Below are 17,108 nucleotides of genomic sequence, written 5' to 3'. Positions count from 1 at the left end.
GAATATTGTCAATATTTTCATTTTCTCCCTTATCTCAGTTGAATTTTTCATTGATATAGATGGGACAGTTATACCTAAATCTCTTTAAAATAAAATTGAGCCACATTCTACTTTCTTAAGTTAACACTAATTACCATTACGTCTATTTATATGTAAATAAAATTTCTGTGAAATCTTGAACTGAAAATCTGATTGACGTAAGAGCTGAGAAACAAAATTAGAAGTCCAAGCACTTACTTGTCCACACTAAATAAATGATAATAAAGAACTATGCATTTTCTTAATGTTTTCTGTTGATTAAAGACAAGGTTTTAATTGTATCACATGGTAATTAGAACAAAATTGTATTTTTAAAATGTATTTGTTCTTGAATTTGTGTTTTTAAAAGTTAACATTTTCTTACACATTTAATAATTAGAACAAAATGAACTTTCTTAGTGTCAATAGTTCTAATATAAAGATGTAATATCAGAAAACATGCTTTTCTCATTCCCTGATAATTAATGTTATTAAGTATTGGTGAATTTCTGTTCGTTTATGTTTAAGCATCATAAACAATTTAGAGAAAAACACACTGAGTTCATCTCTCTCTGCCAAGACTAGATGATGGCTGAAGAAATTTTAATAGATAACATACACAAAAAAGGGATTTGTTTGAATTTTTGGAAAATGACATTTCAGACCCTTCAATATCATTTTTAGATGAAGTAACTTTGAATAAAAATTATGATGTGTTAATGTAACTTTAAATCATTATTTCCAAGAAATAATGTTTCCATAAATGAAAACTAGCTAAGATTTCAAATGACAAATGTTGATCTTCACAACATTACTGACTTTTTGCTAGAGAATACAATTAAGATTTGAAGAGTATCCTACTTAGATTTTCACATATAGAATATCTTTTTTATATATAGATATTTTTACTCTTAAAGAAATATTTGGGTGCTAAATATGGAAGTTTGAAATCCTGTATGATTTAGAAAGTCTCCTGTGAGCATAGGTCTTTTAAGGAAGTTACTTTTCATATTTAATAAAAAAGAATAATTTATTGCAAAATTTTGTATATTGATTTTTTAATGAAATATTTTAATGGGAAAATCAGTAACTTAGAAATATTTTATGTAGTGCTTATCTTAAAAGGATTATCAATAAACTTTTGATATTATAACTCATATTTATAATTTCTAAACTGCCAAAAAAAGTATTTTTTTAGCACCAGCTCCTGAAGAGGGCAGCACGTTCTAAATATTACTGAATTCCAAGCTCAGATATGACAGCTTTGGTTTTATCATACTTTTTTTAAGAACTAGAGGGAAAAAAATTGATATTTTTTTATAGATGTCTACTCCCATAAATACAATAAATCAGCAGAAATTCTAGGCAGCAGCAGACCAAGGTCAAAATTGTATTTGATTATTAAAAGAGAACATTCAAATTAGACACCTAAAGCAATGTATTTAGAATGGGAACAACAAAATACTAGTAAGGAGACTTTCCATGAGGAATGTGTTTTATCTTATACTGTAGATAACTTTTCCTATTGGCAGTGCATTGACTGTCAAAACTACTAAAGGGGTTAGATTTAATTATCTCACTTCTTGCACATTTCATCTCAATTGCTATGGCAACATTCAGTTGCCTCAGCAGCAATGCACACTTTAATCAGATATTTCCTTCTCATTTCTCTATGATCCCAAACTGTGTAGTCAAATTTACAACCAAGCCCTGATGAATTTGATAATGCTTTCTACAATTTAATGGGCAACTTCCCTCCACCCACACATACAAATATTTTCAGAGAGGCTTGTAACTATTGGACAAGTGTAAGATTTGATAAGGATATACATTTGGTACGTATATACGTACTATATATTTTATTTATTTATTTTTCTTATCGATTTGAAACTCACTCCAGCAAGTCACCACCATGGGTTACCTGACCTCAATAGAAGAGCTGATGAGTAAAGGAAACAACCTCCAACATTCAAATGTCAATCTTCCTCAAAAAGCCTATTGAATTATTTACCTTTTATCTGAATATACTTTGAATTGGCACATCAAAGAGCCTTTTTCTATTTCTTGAAAGCAGGTAAGAGAAGGAAGGAAAATAATGGAAGACAAAGCAAACCTTGATATAAAAGAAAAACCGTAGGGTATATCAGACTTAAATGGAGGGCTAAGCATGAAGAAACTTTGGTCAAGCTTCAGTAATATAGCAATTTTAATGAGAAGGAAAAACAATGCATTCAATTGTTGACATCACTTGGGTGAATATTGACCATCTACATTGTTGGACAAATCAACACTTGAGCATTTTACAAAAGACTAAAGAAACTTTTGTGGGCATATAAGGAATATTCAGACTGTCTTCACATCTGACTTGAAGTGTTAGCTTATTAAATTTTCATAAATGTTTGGAATTTTGAAATAGTAACTATTTTAATTTGGTACTGTACAATAAAACATTTTTAAACTGTAAGAAGCAAAGTGAATTAATGTCTTCCTAACGATTTTAGAGGCTGCTGAAATTTGTACTAAGATAGCAAAAATTTTATCTTGAAGTGATACTTCTCTGGTGAGAAATTTTACATCAGTATCTGACAATAATATTTCAGCCTGATATTTCAATCACTACTTAGTAGTGTCTAGTAAAAGTTTCATCAATGGAGGCAACCAAAAAGATGCTTTCTGTAACTGAGTCTACCAATATGACATTTTAAAGACAATTTCTAGATTGCATCTTACATATTACAGACTATTAAATACAGCATTCAATGAAAACCAAACATTTTTTAAAAGATTAACTAAAATATAGGTCATATATTTTAACTTTAATAGAGCTGATTATTAGCAGATTATGTTAAAAATGTAATTATTGAAAAGCCAACTTTTCATTAATGATGAAGTTTGGAAGCCATATAACCTGAGGAGTAGTTGAAGGAATAGGAGAAGTTTAAGAAGAGAAATTCATACAGGAGGGGAGGCGTGGAAACTATCTTCAAATATTTGAATGACTTCTTACATAAAGGAAACAGTGAGTGTCTTAGAAAACTAAGACAAATGTTAGAAGTTCCCGAGGAGTCTAGCTCTATATAAAGAAAAACTTTAAACAATTAGAATTGCTCAAAAAAAAATGCCAGAAGCTATGAAGCAGCAAGTTCCTTATCTAGATGTATTCTTTGAACTGTTTGCATATGAACTCTATTTTCTGTGGAATGAATTCTGGGACAACATTGAGAGAATGTGGTAGAATCACTTCACAAATTTAATCTGGAAGTTGAGACTAGTCACTGCTTAATGAATTTTTCAAGTAGCAGTTGGTGCGTTATGTCAGTACGGAAACCTAGCAGTGATCTGCAAACAGCATACTCAGCAGTTAGTTTGCAAATTCTATCTGGAGAAAAGGTCTAAATGAGAAAAACAAATGAGTTCTTAGTGAAGAGTTACCTAAAACCTCCAAGGAGACATGTAAATCGGTCCTAACTGGCCTTCTTTCAAGAACCTCAGCAGATGTCAGGGAATGACTAGAGGTGAAGAATTTCTGTTTCAGTCTTGCATTGGCTCTTCTACCTAAAGCTGGGATGCTGCCAGACAATGTGTACACTACGGAGTAGGTTAGACTTGTTCTCTGGATGCAAGGAAGATTTTGGCACTATCCTCAAACTCTATATTCACTTAAGAAAAAAATAATTGCTTAATTAAGGGTCCGGAGCTTTCTTCAGTACCCAGAGAAATTAAAAGTTGAAGAGAAAATTGCACATCACATGGGAATGCTCATCTTCAGGATGATTGCTGAATAAGATACAGGAAATTTGTAACCAAGGAAATTGCTGATTCTGGAGTCGAAGTAATGTGTACTTTTTGTGAAACACTAGGTCCTGTAGAGTTCTAGTTTGTGTTAGTTGGAAATAGTATTTTACTTATTTTGATTCTGTTTCCTTGTATGATTCCACTCTCAAATCACATTGAAGAAACCAAGGGACTCACAAAAGGTCTTACATAAATATCTAACCTTAATGTACTCCAGTGCTATTGCTTAGAGCATGAGATCTTCTGAAGAATGACTGTCTACCAGAAGCACCTATTTCTACCTAAAGAGCTGGTGAGTGTCTTTGCAACAGCAAGGAAAGCTAACTTTAGTTTTTACTCTCAAATAATATGGGATATTGTGTACTTCATTATATATGTTATCTCCCCTGTGCCTCCAGGCCTCTTCAAATCAAACCTTTACATTAGTTTATGTTGTTTAAATTCCACCTGCTGATGTTTTGCTGGCAAATGGTCTTGAAACTTGTTTCCAAAATGCTCACCGACAAAAGCTTTAACTAGCCAGTTCCATTTGGTTGGCTGTACTCCAGCCCACTCTCCAGTGAACACAAACATTAGTTACAGATAAACAGAAACGTCCGTGGCACCCTGGAGGAAGTTTCTGATCCAAAAGACACTGCTAGTAAACCAAACTGTCATTTCAAATTCATTAATATTTCCTTAGGTCATGAAGAGCTGTAGGAGGAAAGGGCTGCATTTGTGCAATGGTGGTTCCATGTGTGTAAACCTAGTCCCCAACCTGAGATCAAAGACTGTCTTCAATCAACAAGTATTTACTTAGTGCATACCATGGTTAAAACTTAAGGAGTCAGAAAAGGACAAATAGGAGTTATTTTAAAATACTGGTATTTATTGAATGAATGAAGTGAGACATATTGCTGGCAATAAAACTTACTATCGTCTGTAGGATTATAAAATTAACATAAACAAAGCACACTATCTCTGTCTTGTCTCTGTCAGTTAAAATGTTTGAGTCCTGCCACAAAAGGTTTTAATATATTTCAATAACATTACTTCCTTCATTTAAGTTGTTTTAACAATAAAAAAAATAACAAATCATGTAGCTTTATCAAATATAGTCTTAGTTTGATGGATGACACACGCTTTTTTCAGTAGGACTTCAAGAATGCATGAGATTTAGAATTTAGATAGTAGATGGGAAGGAGGTAAGGTGCTTCCAGTGGTGTTAAAAAGAAGCAGAGATTGCTTTGGATGCAGAGATATTAATGAAAGTATTTAATTCTTCTTGATGGGACCATGGATTGTGTTATGGGTTTTGACTTTGTTTGGTTTAGATTAATGGGTAGCATAAAGCACTGTTTCTCAAACTTCAGTTTGCATTCCTGGGATCTTTAAAACTGCAGACTCTAATTTAGTAGGTCTGGATTAAGGTGTGAGAGTATCTATTTCTAACAAGTTCCCAAGTAAGGTTAGTGCTGGTACTATGCCCTGATTTGCAAGACTATAAATGTTCCCTAAAACTGGACATAGTCATCTGGGCTTGATAGAGCAGGCATTTGAGAACTGCTCTGTGTTCTCTGGCAGTTATGGCATGATTAAAACTACATTTAGTAAGATTAGTATCAACCTCATGTAAAGTATGCTAAAGATGAGAGAATGTGGATGTAGGAAAACCAGCTGAGATGCTCTCTTACACTTTATCTGTGTATTTCACAGATTTGGTGCTCAATTACCCATTGATTGATTAGTTTGTGTGGACATGTTCAATTCAAAAGCACTTTCTCAGTAGAATAATTGTAGGCCCACTGACTACTTGAAAACAAGTCAAGTTTAGGTAAAACACACAGGGAATCCATGATGCTCTTCTCCCCTCTCCATCTGGGAAAGCTGTATTCATTCTTAAAAACACTTGAAATGTTAGCTCTTCTGTTCTTATCATACCATAACATTATAATTATACCCTCACATGTGTCTTTCAAGCTCTGATCTTATTATATCATAAAGTAATAATAATAATAATTAGCAATAGTAGTACAACTAGTGTTTTTTGAGTACTTATTAGTAGTGCCAGGCAAATTGCTAAGTTTTATAATTAAATCCTTGTAATAATGCTGAGAGGAATGCTGCTATTATTATCTCTACTTATACAGATTTTTTTAAAAGTACTTGCATGCCGTAATATGGTGTTAGCAGTATACCAAGAAATATATTTTTTCAGAGGATGATCAGTCAAAATGTGTTCCAAGAAATCACTGATTTCTTAGTTTAGTTTCTGTTTTTGAGTGATACCCCTTGTCTTTGTTCCTTGATCTCAAATAATTATAATAATGTTTAGGTATTAATGAGTATTTCCTAAGTCCCAGGTACTACCTTAAGCAATTTGTACTTGCTGTCTCTTTTAATACTCATAATAATCCTATGATTTTGTTATTATCATTACCCTCATTTTACATACAAAGAAAATGAGGCAAAAAAGATAATAAATAATTTGTCTTAGTTACCATAGCTATAGAGCAGGAGAACTATATTTTGGACCACTGTATTGTGTTACTGATCTTAGCCTAACTTGTCCTTAGTAACATGGAATTCTGAGTGTTCTCTTAAACGAACACAGTTAAATTTTTTCAAATCATATTTGTGAAAAGTTGATTTTTTCACAAATTAAGAAAGAGTCTACGAGTCCCAATAAAACTTACTGTTATTTCCTGGCTTTTTTTGGCCCACTACAATGCCTGACCAGGAGGAACTCCTGGTGGCTGCTAGACATGGAACAAAATCTTTTTGGTGAAAAACCAGCTAATCTCAGATAACCTAGGGCTCCCATACTCCCCACCTCTCCAGTCACACTCCAGATCCCACATACCACACCTCAATCCCACAGAAGAGTGAAGAGTATTCCCCCAAAATAGGAAAGGTCTATTCAAAAGATAGTCTCCTTTAAATTGCTATTGCCATTAGAGAAAGATAGTCAATCCCTAGGTCCCTTCTAGTAACTGGAATAATAATGATAGTCTTTCAGATATTGTAAGTGCCAGATATGATAAAAATTATTATTTGATTGACCAAGTAAACTAGCAATCAAACAAGAATATTTCATCTTATTCCACTACATGAGATTAATATTCTAATCCAAATTTTGAATATTTAAATTTCAAATAGACAAGTTTGATATTACAATGTCATAATTTCTGAAATTATGCACCTTTGTATTTTGTTTTAAAGAAAATTACTCTATGTTCCTAAGTACAGCCATGTATTTTTTATTTGATCCATCCTTGACAGCACATTCAACCCCTATTCCATACATTTACTTGCTGTTCTAATTTGGCTGTGTCTGTTGCCCTCAGACAACATCGAATAGATGTAATGAATCTGTACTGCCGTACTAGGATTCTCCTCCTCATGCACTGCCTGAATGGCTGTTCCTAGAATTCGCTTCAAGTTTATGCAGGGAGGGAACATAGTAATCTATTATATAAAGTAGTTATATTATAGCAATGAAAGTAAATATAAAATGTTACCTGCCCTCCTATTATTTCTACCAAATTTTCTGCCCTAGGAAAGTATCATAATTTTCTGTTTAGATAATGTTCATTGATATTTTAATACCTATTATAGATAAATATTTGGCTGCTTCCTACGGAAGTATATAGAAAGGCCTGTAATATAAAACAAAACAGAAAACCACCACACAACCATCACCAAATGTTTGAGAGTTCTTAATTGTTTTCACTGTAACTCCCACAAAATATAATTGCTCTTTTTCATTATCATTCCATTTTATTTTTAAAGGAGGTGGGGAGTGACCTGTGTGTATTCTATAAATTAGATTGTTTTACAAAAATTCATTAACTATAAGAGACTTTTCTATAAGTTAACCCAAAAACTATCTCAGAATTAAGACAGAAGTTCATGGAAGATGTTGAATTTGAATTTTTTAAAATTATTTTCTTATTTTGAAACAGTTTCACATCCCCAAAATGCTGCAACCATGGTGCAAATAACATTTTTTTTCTGTATTATTTGAGAGTAATTTTCCAACATGATGACTTATTACTCCAGCATACATTAAGATATTTTTTCTACCAACAAGGACATTTTTCTTTATAACTGAAATGCAACCACCAGAATAAAAAAATTGATATATTACTACCATATAATCCTCAGACAGAGCCCAATCTAATTTTGCTACTTGTCCCAATAATGTCCTTTATAGCAAAAGTATCCAGTCTGGAATCAAGCATTGCCTTTAATTACGGTGCCTCTTCAGTCTCTTTTGGTCTGGAAAATGTCCTCAGTATTCCCATCATTTTCATGGATTTGACATTCTTGAAGATTAGAAGTTAGCTATTTTATAAGATGTTCCTTGTTTTAGGTTTGTCTTCTGTTTTCTCATTATTAGATTCCAGTTATCTGTCTTTGGCAGGAAAACTGGAAAAGTGATGCTGTGTTCATCTCATAGCCTCCTGTAGGTTGGCACACTCCTTGTGATGTTAATATCAATCTCATGATGGAGGTGATCACTATAAAATGCTCTTTTTTTCCCTTTTTATATTCTGAGGAAGTATATTAACTTTCAGCTTATTTATTTATTTATATCAATCTGGATTCGTGGATATCCATTGTATCCAATGTATTCTAATCTATTACTATTACTTACTTTGATCTTAAAATAGTTTCAGATATGGCCAGTGTGACCCCCTTTAATTTGATTTCCTTCTCTGCCGTGTCCCTGACATTGTTTTTGAGTACTTCTGTGCTTTTGGCACAATAAGAAATTCTAGCCTCATTTTGTATTTTTCATGCCCCAGTTCTACAGTCAGGTATTTCTCCAAGGAGTCCTAGCTTCTTTTCGTCAAGAATGGTATTTATAAATCAAGATCTGGTATGTAGGTGTCCCTATTGTTTTGGGTGCATCATTTTCTCAGGATCTGAAACAATGGAAATGTATGTATGAAAAATGTATCTATCTCTACATGTATATGTACACATATTAATATATATGAGAATGAGAAGAACCCTCTTGAAATATTTTTAAATGCTTCCTTTTCAGCTGTGTGGATTCAAATGCTATTGTATACTACACATTTAATTGAAAATTTCTCCTTTTATTAAAGAAACAAAAAAATAATATGTCTACTTTAACTAGACCTCACATATTTGAAAAATATTTATTGAGTTCTTGCTCAGTGAGAGTATAATAAATTTTAGTAAAAACCAAATTAACTGCAGTTCTCAATCAATATATTTTACTTACTTTTCAGGGAAACAGGCCAATTTAAAAAAATCACACCCAAATTGAAGATTTATGTAAAACAGGGTCAGTCATAAAGTCAGTATGGATTTTACTGTAACTTCCATGGCTTATATATTATGTGATATAATAAGAAATGATATTCAGAATCATGACTTGGAAAAAGAGTGTGAAACTAAATCACAATCAAAATATTACTATGCTCACTACAAAGATTTTAGAAGTCTTTTCAACAAACATAGTTTTATTTAGTTTACCATAACATTATATTCCCTGACCAATTCTAATTTATTTATTCATCCAATATATGTTTACAAAACATCTATATGTATCAGGCACTGTTTAAGAAAATGAAAATCTATCAAAGTTCCTGTTCTCATGGAGCATACTTTATAGTAAGGAGAAAAGACAATAAATGGGCAATATATAGTAAGCCAGGTTATAATAAGTGACAAGAGGAAAAATAAAGGTGATAGAACAGTGAATGAACAAATGTGGATAATTGTGGGTGAGCTCCCTTAGGTGGTTTAGTTTTTGTTTTTGTTTTCTTGGTCATTAGTTTATCATTTGCACAGTGAGGTGAGATTCTTTTTCTCAGGATGACAAATATATTATTCTCATATTTGATGGTTTCCTTTAGTATGTTTTGATCAAATATATAGTGAAGTATTTACTACATCTAAAACATTTTGTAAAGACTGGAAAGATATCAATCAAAATGGTAAACCAGGGAAGGTAGAAGTAAAAGAAAGGATTTGTTGGGCAAGTAGTTTGAGTGTATTTTTTATTTAAAAAGAAACATTATTATATTGCTTTGGTTTTCTACATGAGTTACAATATCTTCATAATTTTTAAAAGCTATGTTTATTTAAAAATATTTTCACAGTAGCTGAATTCTACTTCAAATAGTGTGCTGATAGGGTTCATGTGTCCATGAACAAAAATGAATGGAAAAATGAAGTGACTGAAATAAAATCTATAAATCTTTCTATTGTTCATTAGTCACTTTCCAGATATATATGTTTTTCTAACTACTACAAATGGTAAATCTATTTTAATAATTTAAATTTGGATATAGTCCAAAAGTTTTCTACTATTCTCAAACAAAAATTGGTATTTTATTCCTTCCCTCAATAGATATTTTATCTACTACAAAGATACCATTGCAAGTTGAAAGAATTGATACTATCAGTTAAAGGGAAAGAAAAGAATGTGAAAGTGGTTAGGTTTTGAGATATACTAGTAAACAGAAGTCAGTAGCATCCATATGTAAAGGAAAAAAAACTGGAAAAGGAATTTGGAGTCCTGACTTGAACTCTTCCATTTCTTGTTATGTAACTTTGGGCAAATCATTCCTACTTTCTTATGTCCATTCTTCTTTTTGGCAAAATGAAGATGAGTTTAGTTTGTGTCTAAAGTCACCATTTAGAAACAGGATCCTAGAACTAAAACAAAGCTCAGCTAAAAAAAACTACCAGTCTCATATGTGTTGACACATAATTTCTCTCTCATGGCATACACATATATATTATTAAAGGAAAAACTATTTTTTCAAACAAGAATTTGTTAAATATGGTCAATTATTAAAATTCCTTTTCACAAAGATTACTGCTCTGTTCCTTTTAATCCTTTCAAAAATTATAGTAATCCTCTCAAATGATTACATTTGAGAAAAAGTAGGATGGGAGAAATAGTTACAGTATGCTTCTCTTTTGATCTATATTTTTTGATAGAGTTCACAAAATATGACTACATCATAATCACTTAGATTTTGCATATGTTCAAAAACATCATTTATGGAAAAATCCTGGTACAGTCTATATTATTTCTCAAATAAATACTATTTAAAGTACAAATTGAATTACCCTACACATTCTTGAAGAGAAAATTAGCCAAAATGACTATTATACTATTTAAATTATTGGAAAAAACAATTCAGTAATAAGTTTTATTAACTATAATAAATGACTTGACTTTTATATAGTACATTTATTCATGGTAGAGAATACTTTATACAATGTGCATATAATTTTTCTAGCTCATTCTCAAAGGCATTTTATAAAATACAGATTAAATAGTTTTAAAATTTTGTTTCTTTTACTCAGTTTTGCCTCCATGATATTTAGCATCCTATATTTTCAATTTTAATAAATTATTCCTTTTTTATGTCTACCAATTTAGTGCACATATTATACACATAAATTTGCAAAGCCACAGTGTCTATGGGCAAGGAGTTTACAGTTGGTATTTTAGAAATCAAAATCCAAATGAAAAACTTTCCACAGAACAATCAGCAAATACAAGTAACTTTGAACTTTGATTTTATTTATTACTGTGCATTACAGTATTACATAATAAGTTATTTTACTTTATTTCTTTTTAACCAAACAGTACATGAATCCATTAAACATTTCCTCTGACGTATTGACATGCTTTTGTACTCTTCTCTGAACTGTTGGGTAAAGGAATATTCATTCTTTTGGTCTGAAGACATTTTACAGGATAAACTAAGTTGCATGAGTATCTATTAAAATCTCAGCCACAAAATTAGTGAACTACCCTGTGGAAGGCAAGTTTGGATAGGAGGGAGAAGCAGCCGGGAGACCTTGTTAGCTGGCTAATACAATAAATAAACACAGAATCTAGAAATCACAGGGCAAAGGTTATACTGCAGTTGTATTTGTAGTAAAATTACATTTTTTTCCCTTATAAATCCATTAGTATTATTTACATTTTTTCCACATAACTGTATAATCAAAGGTGGAACCCTATTATCTGTCAGGGAAGTCATAAGGATGAACTGATGTATTCATACAATTAACACTAAGTGTGTACAGGAGCTGGGCTCTGTTTTAAATGTATTCATCCATTTAATCTTCACAATAGCACTGTAGTATATTAAACCATATGAAATTGTCATTTCTGTAGGTGAAAAACAGTTTATCAGCAAAATTATGCTTCAGCCTCACTCTATTGTTTCTCTCATCGTACAAGAGGAAACTGAGGAGCAGAGAGGTTAAGTAACTTGCCAAGGAGAATCATTGTTTTTCCCATCTTAACAATTGAGGAAGCTAATGCTTGAGAAAGAATGAGTGACTTTTCTTAAGGATACACAGCTATCTGCTTCTCAGAAAGATAGATCAAGAGAGATTATATCTGCTTATGCTTTTTGTCAACTTCACACTGCTAAAAAACTCCACTATTTTCATCATTAATATTCATTAATATTATGAAGCCTTTTCTTCTTAGTCTCACATTAAGTCTTTCCTTCTCCAATAGCCAAGGATTACCAAGGAATGATGCTTTTAATTATTAAGACAAAAGGCTTTCATATTTATTGTCTCTGAGATGTTTCCCCTACAAATTTATAGGGTGACTTGTAGTCACCCATCTTTGCCTTTTTCTGTTATCAACTCAGTGCCAAATGGTTAAGTTACTGGAGTACTTTGGTTTGTTCCCAAATTATTTCTTATATTGTTCTTGGAACAAATGAGGTGCAAGGGCTATTGGGGATAATGAAAAAAGAAATCACAAAGCATTATCATCTCACAAGTATCACACAAAAATGATTTTCAAACACAATTTCATGTGGTTTGATTTGAGCTGGAACCAAGGACATTTTAGAAAGTATACACAGCAGAAGGAAGAACCTGAAGAGGGAGAGCTGGTTGTTCTATTTCTTTTTCTCTTCTGCTCTATTTTCACCAGTGTCTCAGACACTCCCTCATAATAAGTTAGGCACTTTGAGACATTATCTTTGAGCAGCATCTGGTGCAGGGCAACAAGCCCAGAAGAGACCCTCTTCAACCCTAATGTGCCACCCTAATAAAGGACTTAGGTACTGTTGCCCATGTCTTTGTAAAAATTTCACTTAAAACAGTAACATTTTATCTATGGTTCTCCTAGACACAGAGGGTATAATGGTAACCAGTGCCTGTCTCAGGGGTCAACGTGGGTTTGAAACCAGACTCACTCAACCTGTATTTGAAATTTTTTGCTACTTAACTACCTGTGTGACTATGGGCAAGCTGTTTCACATCTCTATCCATCAGTTTTTCATTTGTAAAATGGAGATTATATTATGTCCTACTTACACAATTCAGAGGTATTGTAAACATGATAATGTAAATAGGGCTTAGAATATTGCCAAACATGCTCAGTATTTTAATGGATATTGATTTCTCATGAAATTTTGAGCATATCTTAATTTAACATTTAGAAACACAAGTGCTTTCATGTGTCCACAGACTGCTTAAATATCCATCAGGAATTTAGGTTAATTTCCTGAAGAACTGATTAATCACACTCCTTGTATTTATCTTATTCTCACTTTATTTCCTAGATGTACCTTTAACTTCCCACTTTGAAACATTTACATACCATCTCAGTTTTCCCAGAATAAACACACTTCATCATCAGTTGCATCTATTCTTTTCCCTTTCTTTCCTTCAATGTTGCAACGCATTTCATTGTTTCTCCTTATCACTTATTGATAGCTGCTATATTACCAAAATAGACAGGAGTTGCTAACAGTAGCTATGCTGGTTGCTCTTCAAAGCACAGGGAAATTCTGTCTAGAATTAAAGCTGATGAACTAGAGGCACATACAAAAAAATTTAAGATCCATTTATTACTATGTATAAGGGGTTACAACAACAAAAAATTGCATGTGTTATTATACATGGTAATAGGGAACTTGTACTAAGAGAAAAAAGTGAAATGTGAGTTATAAGTCACAGTAGGTTAACAGAAGACTGTTAGCTCTGATTTTCTTTTTTTTTTTTCCTTGCAGAACCTTTTAATTACTGCATTTCTAATGCACTTACATTTGCCAGTACTCTTTTTATTCTTCTAATAATAGTTCCTAAGGTACATCCTATAAATTACACCTTTCTTTTTCTTCTCCTTCTTCTTTTTAAACAATTCGGAGAAAGAGAGAGAGAGAGAGAGAGAGGGGAAAAAAGCAAACTGTAATTTTAAGTAACTCCTTTGGATTAGTTCATGTACTCTGTTAAAAAAAATATATCTCTGTCATTAGCACTGTGCTTTTCTGTCCCCATTCTTATACATGCCAATTTGTCAGCTGTAGCCCTTGCTGCTGAGCTGCGTTTTTCCTATTAAAGCACCAACTCTAGACAAACAAGCCCTCTTCATTCATTCCCTACATTCTTTACTTCTTTAGCTTGTTCTAATTCCAGGTTTCCTCTGAGGACCTTCAATTTCAAAAGCCTTCATTAGGCCGGCCAAAAGTACTTCAACCTTTCTGTTTCTTTTTACTCTGTAAAAGGCTAGCTTTCTCCCCAAACTCATTTGTTCAGTTTTGTCTCTTAACTTCCTCACCTCTTACATCACTCTCTGTAAGGACAGTGCCTTTTATTTATTTTTTAAATGTTCTCTAAACTCTGTACCTCTAACTTTAAGATGCTTCTGGAAATCTCACTTCTAGATTAAGTAGAAGAGATAAGCGTTACTCCTGAATTCAACTAGAAATGGCATAAGCCTTACATTTGAAAAAAATGGCAACAATCACAATTCAGAAATTCTGGGAAAAGCAATTACTTACAGAGAAAAAACTACAGTAAAAATGACTCTATGGAAAACAATTAGGTATAAGAAAAAGATAAATTATTTTTTTCTTATAAAATAGAGACATTCATTCATTTATTTATGCACTCCTATCATAAATTTCCCTGATTCCCTACTATACTGGGGCCTGGAATCATAATAATGACCCTAACAATATGATATCACCTTTCTGGAGCATTCATTTATGGAATAAATTATTTTTTGTTGTATTTTTTGCTTCCATTCTTAACTCTTCAGATAAGGCCATTCAAATTCAAAAGATACACATAAGACACCAGAACATTTTATTTTAATTGTTGAATTCAATGCCCTCTTCCTTAAAATCTTCAACCAGAGTAGTTTAAAGTATGATAATAAAGGGGTAGATTTGAGAAGTAAAATATTTTAATCTCCCTTTTCCCCTTTCCTGCTTTTTCCACTAGTAGAAGTCCAAGAATTTGGCAATATGAAGAAAGGAGAGATAGCATGTATTGGATAACAAACATTTAAAGAGCAAAGTTATTTATGACTCCTACGGAAACTACACTTAAACAACTAAATTATGTGTCATATGTTTTCACATATCTGGTTTAAAAGTACCTTTTATGCACAATGAACTAGGCAGGGAACATACTCCTGGTTTAAAGGACATAAAAGTTAAACAAATAGCACAGTTAGTAGAGAAAGGCAGGACTGAGGCTAGTACATGAGTTTTCCAAATCATAGCCCAGTTTTTCCATTAAGTACATATTTCTGCCTTTTAAAAATGTACGTGCTAATGTAAACCCACACAGTAAAACTTCAGTCTTTTGTCATACAAATAATAAGATACATGCCACATTCATGGTTAGCTTATGTTTCATATATTTCCTAGACAATAAGATATTTGAAAACAAGTTGAATTTTTTATCAAAATCCTTGGCAAAGTTTGCACTTTTGTGTGTTCAATTTTTTGATAAAATTCTAATATATATATTATATTACAGTAGCAGAAAAGCATGTATACTTTGATTTCAAAGTGAATGAATTTTACAATTCTGAGTCATGGCTCTGACACCAAGGATATTCAAACAATCACCATATGATAACATTAACTTAATTGAATACTGTAGTCTTCTTGGTTAGACATATTTAAAAGTTGTCTTCAGTTGATTTGTCTTACTTAGAAAAAATAGCTCGAAGGGGAATTCAGGGACATTAACATTAGCTTTTAGGGAAAAATGGGTAGGTATGTGTAAAGTTCAGATGTACCTTTAAATTTTAAGTGCAAAAGATCCCAAGTCTTGTAAGAAGTAAAGGTAATACTTGATGAAATTGAATTGAATACACCTAAGTATTATGTTCTGAGTATGATCATTACTATATAATAGTTGATCTCAGCATATAGACCTTGAAACTAAGTTTCAGTATCTCAGTGATTAGCACTCAAAATACTAAAATATATTGCCCAAAAGTTCTGTTTTTTAAAAGGAAGACAACTCTAAACTCAAGAGAAAGCATAAAATTATTTTCGTATGTTCTTCTTTACCTTGTGGTACACCTTTCTTTATCACTGGTTCCTTTTTTCCATTTCTTACATCTATTTTGGTCTCACTCTTCGACTTCATTTCACTCTAATTTTCTTTACCCTTATTTTATAACCTGTCCCTTTTCTTAGAATTCCCTTGTCTCATCTTTACCTGGGATCAGTCTCTGGTTTATAATATACAAAGAGGGCGTAAGACCATTCAGTGTACTGAAAACATAACACTCCAGTTTATATACTTTTTTCCATATGATGCCTTTCTGTGGTAATAAGAACCTTTAAGTATGTCTTTCTCTGTTCTGTTCTATAATCTGTCACTCTGCTTTTCCTCACTCAGCTTGCAGGGTTTGGCCCTCTTTCTCCATTACTCTGTTTGAAACCTGAACTTCTTTCATCCATTTTACTATATTACATGCTTGTCTTCTCTCAAAGCTCTCTGCTTCTGTTCATTGCAGCTGATTCTCCGGACAGTTCATCCAGGGAGGGGATAGAGAGGAGAGAGCCCACCAAATGGCTTAACTTTCAAATACTGAATGTGAATGTTGGCTGCAGCTCCAAGGGGCAAGTCTGTACAGTACAAACAGTAAATACTATGGAGGCTCAAAACTTCTGAGTCATGTCGCTCTGTGTGTCTGGGCCCTGTATCTGTGTCTGAATAACTATGTGCTTGTCTCAACTCTGTTAAGATTATTCAGTACAATTGTTTAGGCCAAAAGACATTGAAGCTGTAAAAGAATTACTGCCAACCCAAAGAGCTTGACTTCTACAAAAATAATGAAAAGTAAAATACTGGTTTGAGCTATTTTGCGTGACTGGCTACGACTCAAAGCTCAGAAATAAGATGCAGTTCAGACATGGCTACTAAATAGAATAAAAATCATATTCAAGGATACCAGAAACTCACTGTGCTTTGTTCTGATTCAAATAAACCTTTTAAAGTGGATATGCAGCCAATAGTACAAGGTGTTCAGT

The 17,108-nt window shown here is 32.5% G+C and overlaps 1 protein-coding gene and 1 long non-coding RNA gene across 15 annotated transcripts in view; one reads left to right on the top strand and one right to left on the bottom strand.

Annotated features, from left to right (window-relative positions):
* ADGRL2 (adhesion G protein-coupled receptor L2) overlaps positions 1-17,108 on the bottom strand; it is a 591,965-nt gene that overhangs the window by 220,842 nt on the left and 354,015 nt on the right. The window lies entirely within an intron of this gene.
* Positions 1-17,108, top strand: part of LOC130683373 (uncharacterized) — a 165,208-nt gene that overhangs the window by 28,889 nt on the left and 119,211 nt on the right. The gene's annotated exons all lie outside the window — the stretch shown is intronic.

The sequence above is a fragment of the Manis pentadactyla genome, chromosome 4 (assembly GCF_030020395.1).
Source record: "Manis pentadactyla isolate mManPen7 chromosome 4, mManPen7.hap1, whole genome shotgun sequence".
In the NCBI taxonomy this organism is placed as follows: domain Eukaryota; kingdom Metazoa; phylum Chordata; class Mammalia; order Pholidota; family Manidae; genus Manis; species Manis pentadactyla.
The sequence above is the reverse complement of the archived record's forward strand: the minus strand, read 5'-3'. Positions and strand labels throughout refer to the sequence as shown.